This window comes from Oryzias latipes, chromosome 3 (assembly GCF_053564925.1).
Source record: "Oryzias latipes strain Hd-rR chromosome 3, Olatipes_Hd-rR_3.1".
NCBI lineage: Eukaryota > Metazoa > Chordata > Actinopteri > Beloniformes > Adrianichthyidae > Oryzias > Oryzias latipes.
In genome coordinates, this window is record NC_136239.1 from 11,918,935 (window position 1) to 11,936,224 (window position 17,290).

General features: G+C 37.8%; 1 long non-coding RNA gene across 1 annotated transcript; it reads right to left on the reverse strand.

The window, feature by feature from the left end:
• Positions 1 to 13,413: 13,413 nt before the first annotated feature.
• LOC111946743 (uncharacterized) lies at positions 13,414 to 16,216 on the reverse strand. The gene is made up of 5 exons (XR_002872485.2): positions 16,053 to 16,216; positions 15,479 to 15,536; positions 15,275 to 15,336; positions 14,383 to 14,478; positions 13,414 to 13,893 (listed from the first exon to the last, which is right to left on the reverse strand). It is a non-coding gene; the product is annotated as an uncharacterized LOC111946743 (long non-coding RNA).
• Positions 16,217 to 17,290: the final 1,074 nt, after the last annotated feature.

Here is a 17,290-nt window from a genome sequence, read left to right on the forward strand (position 1 = left end):
AAGTTATCTTTGTTTTTTTGCAAAGTATTTAAAAAACTAATTTGTTCCTGTTCAAGTTGTCATTCTTTTATTTACTTTTCAGTCCTTGTAATGATCTTCTTTTAATTGGCCATGAAAACTTTGAAAGATAATTTGGTTTCTTTCACCATAAGTAAAATCTATGTTATCACTTTCGAATTCTTCCCCCTAAACCTGATCACTACAGTCCAATTTGGCTGCACATTTGCAGTTTAAATCTACGCATAATGATCACATTTGCACTTCCAGTGTGGGCCTGAACTGGTGATGAAATTGCGCATCTCTGAAGTGTTAGCTGTATTCCAAATTGGAATTTCCCTTTTTCTTGCTTCATTATCACAACTTTTCTCTTTGTGTGTGCTTGGAGGCTAATTAAGGGGGGGTGGAGAGAGCAATGGAACAAGACCACACTGATGAAAATCAAATGAGAAGTACAGGAATGGGAGAATAGATGAATAATCTGACTTCTAATGAACACTTATAGTGCTCTGATGAATAGCTGCACTGCCTCCATAGAATGGATAAGAGGCGAATGAAACAAGTGCCACAGACAAGCTGCACTTTGTTCGTGTTAATAAAGGTTCAAACTGAGTGGAGGAAGAAGCAAACCAAGCCAAATCAGCTTAATGTTCTGGTTTGAGTCTTAATGGTGTTGTGCTCCTTTACAGACAAAGCACAGAGCTCAAATTAACATGCAGGAATTGAGACTTTTCTTTTTACACTCCTGCAGCTGGTTCATATACGCTGATGTTTGTGTTAGTGCACCTTTCAGCAAGGAACAAATATTTAATCCCCAGATAATTTGTACTTTTTCCTACAGTCAAAGAGCTGATCAGCCTGGAATTATAAAGCCTGGTGTATTTGAACAGTGTCAGACAGAATAACAAAAGAGAAAAAAAATCATTAGATGTTGGATATGGCCTCAAACCTGAGGGAGAATCCCTTTACAAATAATTGCGTTATGTGTGTCCTTAATCTTGTCCTTGAGCAGCTTTTGTTCTTGGCTATAGTTAGAATGAGACTGGAATCTTTATAAAAGCAGCGAATAGCCTTCTTCTGAAGTAATCTTAATTTATGCTTGGTAACTGTAAAAAAAAAGGGATCAAAGTGCCAAAATTGTTTGTTGATTGATTGGAATCACATACTGAGTTGTTGGCCTGGGGATACCAGACAGATCTACGTAGGTTTCAGAAGTAACAGGATAAGTAAAGTTTTGGATTTTCCTTTTCCACATTTTTCAAATGTTCATTTTTTTATGTCATATCATTTTGTTCAGCTTTGTCCATGCATTTAATTGTCACAGTATTCCGTTAAAAATGTGCAAGTTAAAGGAGAACACCACTTCTGCGAGGTCGACAAATCTCCAGGGGTCGTTGTAGGGGCATGCGAGTGAAATTTCGTCAAAATCGCTAAAGATCAGTTAATTTTCCCAGATTATGGGTGAAAATTGCTAAATATCGAGCTCCCAGCCGTTGGTCACGTGGCCATCCCATAAGGATATCAAGACTTCCTTTGGATATCCCCCGCAAAGGCTTTTTTGGTTTCGTTAGTTTTTTAGCTGAGTCACATCGTATGTTACATCGTTTAGGTCAGCATGGGCCATGGAATCACATACTTGACTGCTGCGGGTCATAATAATGCATTGCTGTTTTCCCGTGTAATCTGTATTGTTTCACCACGTAAGACTATGATCACACATTCCAAAATGCCTCCACCCCCTCGCCCCCGTGCTGCCGTCCCACTGCCACTGTCAGAATACCACTTGTGCAAGGTCGACAAATCTCCAGGGGTCGTTGTAGCGGCATGTGAGTGAAATCCAGCCACTGATGTTCCTGCGCATCAGTGGGGATTGATGCTGGATTGATTCATTGATGCTCTTCATCCGATGAAGGCTCCTGGTGTGGTTGGACCACTTGGACCTTTGTTTTCTGGGGTGCTGGGGCTTTGCCCTTGCTGGATTTCTTTGGAGGGATATTGTTTAAAAATGAATACATCTGTACATTGACAAGACTATATTATGGCATTCACTAAATCTGAGTTGCGAATGACCAGTGGTGTAGAATGTCCCGCTTTTTATACACGCTTGATATGGACGGCTGCAGTCCAGAGACATTTACACATCGTCCAATCAGAGCTGCCGATCCAGCTGCCATTTCAAAAAACTAAGTAAAACTAACTATACAGTTTATATATATATATATATATATATATATATATATATATATATATATATATATATATATATATATATATATATATATATATACAGTATGGATGGATGGATGGATAGATGGATAGATGGATAGATGGATAGATGGATAGATAGATTTACATGGTATTTTTTAACTAAGTACAGATTTAATATCAAGTGTTCAGAGCTCTGATGAACATAAAAACATTTATTTTAATCTGAAGATTGGCAGAAAGTAGAAAAATACATTTGAAATGTGACTTGATTTGTGAAAAAAAGCTTTACCTATTTACTGTTTTATTGGCGCAATAAAATAAGCTTCATAGTTTCTGAGGCACGATAGGATTTCTGTTAGGAATCATGTTCCCTTTTTTATTAATGCAGATCTGTTGGTTGTTAACATGTCCCATCTTTGCCAGACAAATTTGACATTTCAGTAAAATTCACATACATTTTTTTTTCAAGTACAAGACTTTGATGACCAAGTATCCCAGGCATAGCTGGCTCATTAGCATCCATACAGTTTTGTAAATGAAGCTGATTTTCTTCATTTTAGTATTTTTCTCAAATGAGAGGCCTTGTTAACTTTACCAGCTTTCTGCAGTCTTTCAGCTTCACAGTGCAGATCATGTGGATACTCAGCTACACTGAAGTTTATGTGCTGCTCTTGCAGAAACTTTGGTTTCCTTCAGTTAACAGCATTGTCTAACTCAGCATCCCTTGAATTGGTTTAACATCCACATTTTTTATCAATCCAAGTGGCAAAAAGATTTCGGACATTCCGTCTAAAATCTAATCCTTAACTATAGTTCATTTATTCACATTTGAATATGTTTTTGAAAGCAATTTACAGCCATAAACAAATGATCTAGATTCATTTTAAACAATTTTGCCTTTTTGGAATCATCTTGACTGTGTTGGATTCCACTGGGGCAAAAAAGTATTTAATCCTCCACCAATTGTGCAGGTTCTCCCTCTTAAAAAGATTTGTGTTTTTTTAATATATTTTCTGATGATCGAAAATAATTCTAAAGACAAGTCAGCGTAACATTTTATTTCTAAGTATTCCTTTATTCAAACCCTTGTGAAAAACAGGAGCAAAAGAAAAACTGCAGTTTGAAAAAGATCGTAGTTATGACGTAATAATGTCTTTGTCCAATTTGGGATCTGTCATTAAACTGCAAGGCTGCGTAGCTCCAATATTGTTTGCTTTTCTTTTTTTTTTTTTCTTTTTTTTGCAATGGTAATGTCAGGATAGAGGTGTGAGGGGCTGTATGCTAGCGAGAGCGTGTAAACAGCTCTCAATTATGGGAGAAAGAAAGTAGGGGTGGGGTTTCTCTGCACCAATTGATCCACCCACAAATTTCTGATGAACTTTTGCCGTTCTGCAAAAACTACAGTATGTCCTAAAAAACAACCCAGCCTGCAAGGCCAAGTGGGTCTCAAATGGTTTAACCATTGTGCTATCACATTGACGTGTTCTCCCTATGAAAAAGGTGGTTAAAGGTGGAAAGATTTCATGTAATCCATGGACACCAGTGAAGATCAGAAATCATTGAAGAAAAAAGGTTCAGCGCACTGTCTGGTGGGTCTAGATGACCCAACTCCCAATGTTAAAGTGCCTAGGATAACACAAGGGTTAAAAGTCGTCAGAAAATGTGGGCTTGTCTGCAGTTTCTCTGGCCCCACCTGTGTTTGCCTACATTGGCTTAAGTGGACACTTGGGCAGTGTAGCTGCCCAGGGGCCGACAAGGCTAGAGCAGTGTCTTTTAACCGGTGTGCCGCGGCACATTAGTGTGCCGTGAGAAATGCCATGGGAAATTACCCATTTTCACTGATTTTAAAACATTTACCATCTCCAAGACATGAGCTCTGTGTTCATCCATACAGGCCCAAATAAAACTCTGAGTAGTTAGGAATATGAAAGATCATAAAATACTTTTTTCTTTGTGTTTATTAGCTTCTATTAAAGACACTTTGATAACAATGACGGTACCGCGATTTAGCCACAGCTTGAGCTCTGTTTTCGTAAAAGTCCCGCGCCTTCAACCATCTCCACCAATCATTCTTGGAAGCTTAATCATAGGTCATCAGTCTGACCAATCAGAAGTGGTTAAAGTCTTCACTTCCTTTTTTTTGATTCTGCTCATGAAGTCGCTCAGTTCCAACAAAAATAACATGTGTAGCTTTCCACAGACTCCGGTGTCAGACCGTGGAACTAGTGAACAAAACAATGAAGCTCAGAGAAGCGAGTCTGTCTGGCATCTGCGGCAGTTTTGCACTACATCTCCCATGATGCATTGTGTTAAAGTGAGAGTGTCTCAGCGCACAATGAGTCTTCCCTGTTAAACGTCTTGAAACCACAACGAACACATATCACACAGTTTTTATATCTTCTAGATGAAATCAGAGGTCAGGCGTTTAGTTCTCCCAGCATGCTTTGCTGCGAATCATTGGCCAATCATTGGTCTTGTTGTTAGACCTTGGTCACAGGGACACGGTGATTGGCCAATGATTTGCAGCAAAGCATGCTGGGAAACGTGACGTACTACTATTGTTGTTATGCTACGAGCTAAAGGTAAGTGCTTTAGGCGAAGCAGCCAGCTTAATGTGATATTTTTTCAGATTTTCATCGAGACAATAACAGATCGACCATTCTTGCTTTTATTTTTACCCTTATTGAATGCTCACAGAGACACGGAAGTAGCGGCAGGAAGCGGCTTTTGCAGCAAGATGACCGGAGAGCGTACCAGATCATCATGTGAATGTGAATACGATGGATGCTTCTGTGCTTTTTAAAATAAATAAATCTGTTCTCTAAACATCCTCCGTGTCTTCAATGCAATGTAATGAGACACACACAGACAGAAATGTGAAGGTATCTGCTGTAAATCTATGACGTAAATTAATAACAGGATAAATGATCGGCTAGTCAGTTAGCATGTATCCTTATAGTCTTCGAATGTAAAGCAACTGACTGCTAAATTTTAATAAAAGACAAGTCCTGAATATTATTCCTATTCGACCTTAAACTACAATATCAGCCGTCTGTCAACCGACCAGCCAGTTGCCCAAATGCCGGCATACATCAAAGAGCTCTGCGGCGGCGCTAGTAGTAGCCTGGCAGGAGCTATCGTATGACAAAGCAGCCTAGTTATCATAAATCTTTTGATAATTTTCTTATATTCATTGAGACAGTAATAAAGTGATCATTTTTGTTTTTCATGTTCCTTTTTTGAACGAATATGGGTCAAGTAATGTCTCTTTAATGTCATCGATATGTGAAAGTAGGTAAATTTTAAAAGTTTTTTTCGGGCAGTTTGCACAGTATGGAAAAAAACTAATAAATCCTAGACTGATTCCAGGAAAATCAAAAAAAGTCAAATGATTTCCGATCATGATACTGCACATGCAAAATTGATTGTAGAGAAAAAAAAGTTGTATTTAGTTTTTTAAAAATTCCTAAATTGTCAGCTTGTCTTTTATTTTTTTGTTTACTTAGCAGCCTGCAGAGCGAGCTCCCCGAGCCTTTTCTTCTACCAAGACTTCTTGGTCAATTAATCATTTTTGGTTTCCCTTAAATTCTTTGTGACAAGTGACCTTGCAAAATGGCTTTTGTCAACATCTCTGCATAGTAATTCATGCTAAAATGACAGAGCTACGACTCTGCCAGCACAGCATCATTTAAATAGTTTATAATTTAATCTGAAAGTCCACTTTATTAAATAAAACATGTCTCATGCCATGTCCAAATGGAGAAATTCCTCTGAGAAAAAAAAAGGTCTGATCATTAGGGGAAGATTATTTTATTTTTTTTTAGTGCTGTGCTTCACGTAGGTTAAGTGGGCATTTACTTCCCAGTGGTCTTGACAACTGAAGTCATGCAGAGTCCGTTATATTAAAGATAAAGATGAATGTGGCTTTTTTTCTAATCTTTCTAATCGTCTTAAGCTTTTTTCCCAGACATAAAAAAAAACTGCATGAAAGAAGAAGTCAGTTTGGAGATCTCAGTTCACTTAGATTGATTTGAGAATAAAGGAAGGTGCATGATAGCACAGAGGCAAAGACAAATACTGTATTTCTCGAAAGAAAAGTCACAGTTTGGCTTACGCCGAATTTACACCAGTCCATCTGCGGTGCGTCTCAGTTGCGTCGAGTGAGGGGGAGTCCATCTCACGACCATTAGTTAATTTCTATAGACTCCGTTGTGTCTCTGTGTAAAGCTTGTGTTGTGGTGTGGAGGGACGGACATGGAACGCAGGCATGGCAGAGGTGATGTAGACATTCTGATTGATTACTACAGTCTATTTTTCTTTGGCAACGCAACAGAGATGCACTGCAGACAGACGAGTGGAAATCAGCCTTTATACTCAGGTGTGACTTATATAAAGAAAAGACCACTAGAGGGCACTGTAGGTGTGTTTATCAGTATTTCCGACTGACAGCAAAGCAGGCGAAGAAACGGCTTGGCGGAATTGTTTCAAAGGGACACAGAGAATGAAAAATTCAATAAATGTAGGATTTCAAAAATATATAAAGAGTTTAGTTGACTTGTTCTTTATGCTATGGTTATTTAATATACTAGATTCCTTCTATTTTTCATGAAGCTACACAAGCATCAATGCTACGTTCACACAAGAATGCACTGAAGTCGGGTTCTTGAACACATATTTAAGCCCATGGTGTTCGCACTGGACGAGCAGGGAGGGGCCCGTTTTCTCTTCCTTTTCTAGCATTTACTAGCGCTTGTTTGCCGCCTACAGTTAGCTTGGTGGGAAATGTCAAAGCAGTTCTTTTTCTGCTGACTGGGTGTCATTTATACAAACCACAATTGATCATTTTTCTAATGGTTGGCACATTGTGTACAAAGAATCAAAAAATGGTTGTAGAAATTTGCGTTGACCCGCATTTCCTGGTAGAGTTGGTGGCAAGTGGAAAGCTGTTATGTGTCAGCAGTGCAATAAAGTGAAGAGAGAGCAAACAAACGAGAAGAGAAAAAAACAAAGAGGGGATCTTTGTTCATCATCACAAATGTTCCTTCTTTGGAGACAAACCTGGCAAGCTATTTAAATTGCATTACAGTTTGTTTACTGTGCTTCCAGAATCGCACTATCAATAGATATTCTTTGTAAGTATTTTTCCAATCTCTTTGAAGCACGGCTCCACAAAAACACACAACCTCTGATGAATAGACTGCTGTCATGCAAACACAAAGAGCAGCAAAACTCTGTAGGGTAAACGTGGGTTTTTGTTTGAAGGCAAGACAATTCTGACTGTCACATGAGGCATGAAGCACCACACTAGCTGACAGTAAAACTATGTAAATAAAGCCTAAAACACAGCCAGAGCATTTAGGTTGGTTATGCAATGCAGCTCATAAAAATAGCACCTCTTATTGGGGATCACAAGAAGTATTTTTCCCCCAAAGCTGCAAAAGTAGCTTGAGTCAACATAAAATGTACGGTTTAGAATAGAGATGCAGTTATCCCAAAGGCAAGTCCTTATTAGGAAAAGCAACCCAAATGTCTGGACACACCCATCATGATTTAGACAAAAAAAATACTGAGTTTTACTGATGTTTCATTTCTTTGACCTTAGAGACATGATAAAAACATCTAAAACAATGTTATGAATGATAAAAGAATTTTCTGCCAGTACAAAAAAGTGCTCATAAGCTTGACGCCCTGGCCGCATGTGGGAGGAGCTACCAGGTACTGTTCTTAACCTGATCGCCACATGGAGCGGTGTCTGTGTTTATTTCATTTACAATGCATGGAAGACATGGATGATGTTGAGAGATCAGATTTATTTATTTTGAAGAGGTCTACAAAAATGAGTATTAGTAATGGTTACGTCTCTATGTTTGGGTTCACACGATCATTCAGAGATTATCCCAGTGAGTTGAGGTTCACTGCCATTGATGTGTCTGAAAGATGGCTGCTTCCATGGTCTATTCCGTCTCTCTCTGACCGAGTTTGAAGGCTTGCTGTCCCGCATTAACCTGAGAGGAAAAAAATAAAAAGAAGAGTAAAATTGGGGGAGGTTTTTTATTATCATCTTGATTAAAATAAGAAAAATATCATTAAGTTCAAAAAGCTTGAGCAGGCTGGCTCCCCATCCTCCCCATTGGTCATTTTGCTTCTATTGCGCCTGCGCGAGCCCACAGGTATGTTGCTCTGTGTGTGAATCTTTTGTACTTTTTGGGGCCTTGGAGACTTACTCTCTTCGATCTACTATTGCAAGCCAGCATTAGTAGGCTGGTATTTCCAAGACAAGCAATACTGACGCTCAGGAAACAAAAAATGTCTGGACTCCGTCATGTCATTCCATCTGAGCTTAGGTGGAAAGACCGCAGGTGCCGAGCAGGATGTACAGTACACAGTCTCGCCTCGGTCTACACAAGGCGAGACTGAAGGCTAAGGTGGCTAACCGGCGGGGTTTCAAACCATTCGTCCCCTCCATTACTATTGGAAGTATTAACGCCGTGTAAATGTAGGGATGGATGGAAGTTCAGGAGAACTATTGGATTGATCCACCATATTGGATGTGTATTCTACCCGCTGATTGAAACACTGAAAACATCGTCAAAGTTGAGTCCCTAATTGTTTGCTCAGCACGCTTCCCAAATCTCGCCACTCAAATCGCACTGCTGCCAGACCTTTGCACTGCGCCCATCACTCAAATCACGCTGCAGGACCTTAGATCGCATCTGAACTATTGACTTAACATAGAAACTGGGTGCTTCTGCCGCGCAAATGGTGTTCAGTGTGAACACAGCTTAACATTACCGATAGCCTAGTGGGAGAGCGCGTAAACAGACAGCTCTCAGCAATGGCGACAGGAAGTGGGGGCGGGCTTTCTCCGCTACAACAGTCCTGCCCACAACTCAGAGGAGAATTTCTAATGAACTACGGCCGCCCTGCCCAATTACACAGGATTTCTGGATTCTGGCTACAAACAGTATCATGATAATTAAAAGATCATTTAGTTTTTCTAATAGATCAAAAGATGATCGCAGTGAGACTTAAAATTATAGTATATGTCATTTGCATTTATCAGTTTCAGATTGAGGTCACAGAATGGAACTTGGAAGATCGTTAATTTTTTGGTGTTCAATGACAGTTCTGAAAGGCATCAGTTAGCAAGTTATAGTAAAGTAAAAATACCCTGTAGCTTTTTCAGCTTTATTGCTTAAAAAAAAAAGCTGCACCGAATAGCTGTTCTTTTAAAGCTGGAATTTAAAAAAACAAAACAAAAGCTAAGGCAGGATTAGTACGAAGAATTGAAAGAAAAAAAAATTATTAGTGGAAAGTACACCAGCCCCATGAATTAAGATAGATAAATAAGAAAACACCACAGATTTAACAAGTTAAGTAGATTAAGATGGTCAAAGCGATTGTATCATCAGTCTAAAGCTATAAAGATTTTCTATTTACAAAGCTGGCTCTTGTGGAGCTAATTGGAACGTTTTAAATCTGTTGCTCCATTTTCTTGTAGAAATGTGCTAAAGTGGCTCCAAGCTCAAAAATTAGGCATCTCTCTTTTTCACTTGTATTTAGTCACTATATCAGATAATAAGCTGCGTGCCCAATGGTTGCATATTTAAGCTGTGGATCATGAGAAAGCCACTTTAATTAATTAAAGAAGGAATGATGGTTGCACGAATCAGGATAGGGATGTATAAATCTCTCATTTCATATTTCACTTACATACATCATAAAATAATTCTAAAAATGTTCTGTTAGAATCTGTTGTGCTGTGTTCTTTCCTCGTTGTCTCTTTGTTGCTTTTTCCGACCTTTTACATTTCATGCACCAGACACACGTGGTTCTGAACCTAGACATACAACTGATAAACAGATTTATTATAGAACATGGGGAAAATGACAGTTATTGCATGTATAGGTCTGGAAAGTCATTGATCCAGATGGATAGCAGTAAAAAATGTCAAAGATCACCATTAACTTTGCTTCAGGCAAATTTATGACTTTACAGAACAAAAGTTTGGGTGGCGCAGGGAAAAGCACTTTCACATTACAGCAAGAAGATCCTGGTGCAATTCCAGCTGGGTCTATTCTGTGTGGAGTTTGCGTGTGTGGGTTTTCACCAGCTCCCTCCTTCACAGGTTGATTGGTGACTCTAAATTTACCCAAGGTGTGAGTGTGTGGCCCTGCGATAGACTGTGATATTTCTGTTCAGGGTGTACCCCACTTTGCTCAACAGTAGATAGGATGGGCTCCAGCAACCCCATGACCAAGAAAGACATTCAGCAGATTCAGAAAATGGATGGATGGATGACATTGAGATTGAATTTATAACAGTGTTTCCTTGTTTATCGGAGGAGTTATATTCTTTAAAGAACCTGCGATCGGTGAAAACCACAAAGTGGGACTACAGATGTTTTAAGGCTGTAAAATTCCTCACTACACACTCAGACAGACATTTTCACACTTTTCCCTCTTGTTTAATCTTTCAAAGTTCAAATCTTCATAGAAAAATATGTCCAGTTTTATAGAATGTAAAACAAAGATCTACTCATGATTAAAGGTTTATGTACATGTGACGAGGATGGGTGTTTCACAGATCCGGCCAGTCGTGTTCCAATTGCAACTGGTTTATTTTTCTCCACAATTTCCCAAATGCAATAATCCTCAGTGAAATTACTTTACATATATTCACCAGCATTACACAGGAGAGGAGCACATTCCTGTCTTCCTTCATTGCCCTCCCTCGGCAACTAACCTCTCTCTCTCATATAGTCTAAGCCCCTCCCAATAGGCTGAATTCTCAATAGTCCTCTGATTAGGCATTTTCTTGTCATTCTGGCCATTTCTGACAACCATTTACAAAGAAAATACATTTATAAAACACAGATATGAGGGGCCGTATAAGACATTATTTATTCTGAACCATTCACATTCATACATTCTTGCTCTCACAGTCATATATACTCTCTTTCGCATACATATATTCTCTTACGCATCCATATATTCTCTCTCTCACATTCATACATTCTTGCTCTCACAGTCATATATACTCTCTTTCGCATACATATATTCTCTTACGCATCCATATATTCTCTCTCTCACATTCATACATTCTTGCTCTCACAGTCATATATACTCTCTTTCGCATACATATATTCTCACTTGCACATCCATATATTCTCTCTCTCGCATGCATATATATTCTCTTACGCATTCATATATTCTCACTTGCACATCCATATATTCTCTCTCTCGCATGCATATATATTACTTTACACATACATACATTCTCACTCTCATTGTCACTCTTAAAAAAGAATGTATGTATGTGAAAGACAAGTATATATGAACGTGTGAGGAAGAGTTTATATGTGTGTGTGAGAGAGGAGTATGCATGAAACGGAAGTTACTTTGCATGAAAAGGAAGGCACTTTGAATGAAAAGGAAGGCACTTTGAATGAAACGGAAGGCAGATGATTTCTCGTGCTCTGATTGGACGAGAGGCCGCCACCTCCCATTTTGAACAGACGCTAACACGAACCAATAAGAAGGCCATCGGAACCTTAAGAAATATTTTATCTTCACTTCAAGTGGTCACAAATCTGTCTGCATCTCTAGAGACACAAAGGAATGTCTCAAATACCAATAATGGTAATAGAAGTGCCACCGAAACAGAAAATCCGTATCCACCTTATTCCTAGCCCCCATGAGCCTTTGCGTGAATTATGGGCGACACTTCCTGTAGACGCTGGAACACGCATTTACATTAAAACAAATTCCTCTTGTTTTCGATCCATAACTACATATAAATGTGGGAAAACCAGCTGTCATTTCTTAAAAAAGGCAACAGTGAGGTGGAGATGAAATATTTGTTAAGGTTCCGATGGCTGCAGGACCCCCGTGGCTACTTCTTGCCGGTTCGTTTTTTTTAAAAAATAAACTTTATTAACAATATCTTGCACATACAAAATACCAAACACAAAACTCCACTGTGTGCAAAATACAATCTTCACGTTCGCCATGAGAATGAACAAAAAAACATAATGATAACCATGTAAAACAGGTTATGCAAAAAGAAAAGAAAAATAATAAGGCAAAGGAATCTGTTAAAGTTTCAGGAGAGACCATGTTTCAACTGTTCTGACAGCTTTTTTGTTAGTGGAAGATTTAATACTGTTCACATACAAAACCATTTCTTTCTGAAAAACATAAAACACGGTTTTTTTGTTGGCATATTTACACTTGTGTATAAAGTATTTAGCCATAATTATAAGTAAATTAACTACATATATTTTTTCTGCATTAAGTCTTTCTTGTGTAAAATATCCAAAAATAATATGCTCGTAAAATAATCTATAATCTTCACATAGATGAGTTCTTATAAAATGTATCACATCTTTCCAAAATAGTTGAGTGAAAGAGCAAAACCAAAAAAGATGAGGCACAGTTTCTGGTGAGGAATGACAGAATGAACAGTTTATGTCCAGATCTTTTTTAAACTTAGTAAAGAAATGTTTCACTGGATAAAATTTGTGAAGAATTTTGAAAGAAATTTCTCTGATTTTATTGGTGATGAAATACTTTTGTGGCAGGGTCCAAACCTTTTCCCACTGAATTCTACATCCAAAGCTGTTCCAGTATGAGATAACGTACGGTTTTGTGGCAATCTCATTTTGAAACAGAGAACGGGTACTTTGATTATTCCTGCTAGCTGAAAAACATACCTTTCCACAACACAAGTCTGTTAATTTGGGATTTCTTGCTTGTTCATGTTAGCGTCTGCACTGTAATCCCTAGCGAGTTGACTGAACTTAAAAATTATTTTGTAACAGATTACGCAACAGTTAAGTTATATTATTAAAACTTTTAAGTTAACATTTATTAAAATTCATATTGTCAGTTGGTTTACATTTGTATTATTTCATATAAAAAATATTAAGATTCCTCAACTTATAAAAGAGAGATTATTTAAAGTTTTTAATATTTTCCAACTAAAAAACGCTTTAACTAACTATATTTTTATATTACTCAACTCATAAAATATGTAAAATTCACTCAAATGCTTTATAAATTCTTTAACTCATTAAATGTGTAGCATTGAAAATATTTAAAATTCTTCAGCTTAAAATGTATTCTAAACAGAGATATTGATACTGCCCCACTACATTTTAAAGGCTAACATTGATAAAAACCAACAAACGTGAAGGCCACACAATAGTGATTGCTTAATACACTTTTTTTAATTGCTCTTTAAAAAAAAGCACAAATATCAAGAGGATGAAGAAACAATAAGTGCAATAAAACTGCATTATAAGAGTGCCACACAACATATTGACAAAAAGAGTTGGTTTTGTATTTTACGGCAGAAAAAGCAAATGATCACAACAAAACACATTAGTTACATAACACTTAAACCAACAAATAGTCCATTCTGGAAGACTCACTCAACGAAACATTCTTCAGCGTCAATAAATGTCCTTTCAGTGGTTTGCTGTCCTCAAGGCTCAAGACAGCATTCTGAATAAATATGAAGGCAAGTTCAAGTTTTTTGGGGTGCTGTAGGTCCAGAGCATAGATGTCCCCGAAGAGTTAGAAGAGATTAGTCAGCCAGATGTGTGGGACCACTGACGGCAGCATCCGGAGCGTCACCACGACAACTGAGAAGATACCCACAGCAGTGTCTGTGAGGTCTGGTATTCTGGAAAATACAAAACAAAAAACACAGATGAGTTCAGACCCTCAAAGATATTCATCACACTAATGTCCAAAACTGACATTCCTGCCATCTGTCAACAGGAATCTTTTCATGCTAACATTCTGTTAGCTTTTAATCAACTGGCTATGATGTTTTAAGGACCAACTCCAATTAAAATTGTGTTTTTAAAAAGTTCTTTAGCATTTTTCTGAAGGAGGACATTTATAAAATAATTTAAGACTAAAGCTTCATTTTTCTTTATTCAAATAATGATGGATCAGGAGCAGAAAAGGTAAACGAAACTCCACTCCTTCCAATCAGGAGTCCCTGATGTTCGCCTTTCATCTTCCGTCTCAGTTTTAAAACCATTTAAAAATATCACTCAGTATACAAACTACAAACAATTGCCCTATTTATTATGTCACTCAATAAAATCTCAATCAATATTAAAGGATTAGTGAAAACCATTGACAGGGAGTCGTGTGCACTTACTGTACAGGTCTTGAAGAAGTTGGAGGCATCTTCATGCAGATAAACAGGAAGTGCAAGGAGGACAAGTGCCTGTCTCATGTTCACATCACGTTGGTCCTAAAAGAATAAAAAGAAATATCCATTACCATTGAAGCAAACGCAGAGCAAACACTTCCAATATTTATTTAAGGAACTTTAAGAAATAATAAAATTATACCTTTTCTAGATGTCTATTTCTAGTAAGAGGACAATACAGTGTTTATGTCATGATCCACTTCAGGTCAAAGACCCAAAGTCATTTGAAGGCAAGTTACACCTTGGCTTCTTACAGCTGTTATCCGTTTTTGAATTATGCACATTAGAAATTCACCTGGAGGTCATAAATCCTAACCAAGCTGGCCAGTTCCTGTCTGTTTTGGCGGACTTGGTCTCAGAAAAGGGCAGCTTTAAGTTACACAAACATGTAAAAACTGCACAATTTCCTCTGACTGCATCTACTCTACATAAATCCATTTCAGATCTTGACAGATGAGTTTTCATGGTTTCAAATGATGGAATGGTGCTAATGCAACATCATTTTATTATTGTAATATACTGTCATAAAGACATGACAATATTCCAAAGTGTCTCCACATACATGGCAGTGGAAACACTTTGGAATATTGGCTATGTAGTACTGCAGTATTATATGTAGTACTGCATAGTGCCAAAGTAACAGAACACAACTTGCACCTCCATTCCATTGTGCCACCTTCAGCCTGCAATCTAAATATGTTTAGTTAAATTGTAAATAATTTCAGCTCTATTTAGACCTTTGGCTAGTTAAAATGTGCATAAATGTTTCCATGCTGCCGTATAAATCTAATAATGGTAATAGTTCAGGATGAATGTATTAAATAAGTATAAAACTCACCCACTGACAGCTCTTTTCTGGTGAAATGGTGACTTTCTGGTGAACTTTCTGAAGTTCAGTATCTGAAAAAGTCCAAGAGAGATTTTTCAATGTTAAAAAATGTTTCAATTATATTCTGATCAAAAAACATTTATTGCACTACACAACCTATTGCATTTTTTGTTTTTTTAAAATAGCTCTAGACAAATAACTGAGACAAGTTACCTTGCTGGCCTTGGCGTCTACCTGGAGGTGAAACACTGAACACTCTGTAGTTCGGTACCTGAACACAACACGAGCACGTTGATTAATTTATTTTTACAAAAACCTTTTTTATAACGGAGATCAGTGATTTATAAAAGCTTAAAGCTGCATTCAAAACCCAATGCTTCCATGTAGCAACCAGGCTTAAAACTGTTGGCGGTAGCTCCTCCCACACAACCGTTAGAGGCTTTGAGTGACATTTTTGGACAAATGTCCAGCAGCAAACTTTAGCCACAGACAGAGGCCTCCAACGCGAATTTCACACGCGGATCATGTTTAGTGTGATTGCAGCATAACAGATCATTTCTACCTCTGAAAAAAAAAAAACCTCATCACTGTCGTAACTTACGGGCAGAAATGCATTTTGGGTTTGGCTCGCCATACGTCTGCTATGACAAACTAATCATGTATACATTTCCACATTAATCTCTAAAACAATCATAACACACATATGTTTAAACAACAGTAAACCACATTTACGGTAGTATAAGAGCATTTTTAAAGCATTCATTCATAAACCATGAACGATACTTACCAAATTAAATCAGGGCTGAAGACAAGACGGCACCATCAGCGATGAGGCGGATGAAAAAAAAACCCGAGGTTGGGGCGTCTTGAAGCGGGACGAAATCGCAACGCTTTGCAGAATAATAAAATGCTCGACTTTCAATTTCAAACGTCGCATACTCGCATTCGGCAAATCCAACATGGCCACCTGAGCTAACGTAGAGAAAACGAAAGACCCTCCCACCAGTACGTGATGACGTCATAACGCTACTTCACGGATCTTAAAATTTTTGAGTGCCAGATACAAATAAGCTTTAAAATATTTAGCACTGTTAAGTTAAATTTGAAAAAATCTTGATAGAGCTTAATACTTTATAGTTGAATCAACTACAAAATGACATTTAAGTTGTGTAACCTTAATAGTTATGAGTCAGTACAAGTGATAGGGTTTAGTGTTCAAAATGGGAGGTGGCGGCCTCTCGTCCAATCAGAGCACGAGAAATCATCTGCCTTCCGTTTCATTCAAAGTGCCTTCCTTTTCATGCAAAGTAACTTCCGTTTCATGCATACTCCTCTCTCACACACACATATAAACTCTTCCTCACACGTTCATATATACTTGTCTTTCACATACATACATTCTTTTTTAAGAGTGACAATGAGAGTGAGAATGTATGTATGTGTAAAGTAATATATATGCATGCGAGAGAGAGAATATATGGATGTGCAAGTGAGAATATATGAATGCGTAAGAGAATATATATGCATGCGAGAGAGAGAATATATGGATGTGCAAGTGAGAATTTATGTATGCGAAAGAGAGTATATATGACTGTGAGAGCAAGAATGTATGAATGTGAGAGAGAGAATATATGGATGCGTAAGAGAATATATGTATGCGAAAGAGAGTATATATGACTGTGAGAGCAAGAATGTATGAATGTGAGAGAGAGAATATATGGATGCGTAAGAGAATATATGTATGCGAAAGAGAGTATATATGACTGTGAGAGCAAGAATGTATGAATGTGAATGGTTCAGAATAAATAATGTCTTATACGGCCCCTCATACACAGAATAATTCCACACCATTTAGGAATAAATCCCTACATCCCAAAAGGCTACAAACAATAATAAATCATATTTACATGAATATTCTGTTTTTCCCACACATTTGTTTGATGATGTCATTTCCTCCCACTGCTCCCGGTCTTAACAGAGCTGACTAGGCGTCACCTCTGTTTGAAACTCGCGGTTCTGAACACC